We start from the raw sequence: 737 nt of genomic DNA, 5'->3' as shown, positions 1-737 counted from the left end.
AATACTGATAGCTAAACAGAGACAGGCCAAAAAAATCAAGAAACAGTATAAGTCAGAAGGTAAACACCAAACGTAATCTAGACCAACAGTTTCAATGATAAAATCATAGGTCAAAATAAGCGATCAGACTAGAGTCACTTCTGTGATCTCCGATTCCAGCCTCTCCCTTTTGTTTTTCGTTCCAGCATAGGGGTGGGGCTTTGTCTCCTGTTTCACACTGTTGCCTTAGGAGCTGAGGTAAAGTCTGTTGCTAGGTGGGCGGGACAATGGAAGTCTCTGCCTGGAGAATGGCAAGGCAGTTTAAGCAGGTCTGTTTTTCTCCGCTTGTCTGGGTCCTCTGGCTTGGGGTCTCACGCTGTGTGCCTCAGCCAGGGTGGATCCAGAGTTCCAGAGCTCCAAAGTTCCAAAAGGCAGGCTGTAAATGACGAGAGTGGCACTGGGTCCCTACAGAGTATTCAGCCAGTAATGGAACCGGTGTCTCTGAGGGGCGGGTGCTCAGAGCCTCCCTGTGCGACCTGCTGTGCCGGGTGCTGGCCAGGGAGAGAGCTGGAGGGAGCAGGGACCCAAAACTTCCCCGCACGCTGCAATACCTGGCCTTAGGAAATGAGGTAAAGTTTGTTGCTAGGTGGGCAGGGCAATGGAAGTCTCTGCCTGGAGAATGGCAAGGCAGTTTAAGCAGATCTGTTTTTCTCCGCTTTGTCTGGGTCCTCTGGCTTGGGGTCTCATGCTGTGTGCCT

This window comes from Carlito syrichta, unplaced genomic scaffold (assembly GCF_000164805.1).
Source record: "Carlito syrichta isolate Samal-C Ts95f unplaced genomic scaffold, Tarsius_syrichta-2.0.1 Scaffold315072, whole genome shotgun sequence".
In the NCBI taxonomy this organism is placed as follows: domain Eukaryota; kingdom Metazoa; phylum Chordata; class Mammalia; order Primates; family Tarsiidae; genus Carlito; species Carlito syrichta.
This window is presented reverse-complemented; position numbering follows the sequence as displayed.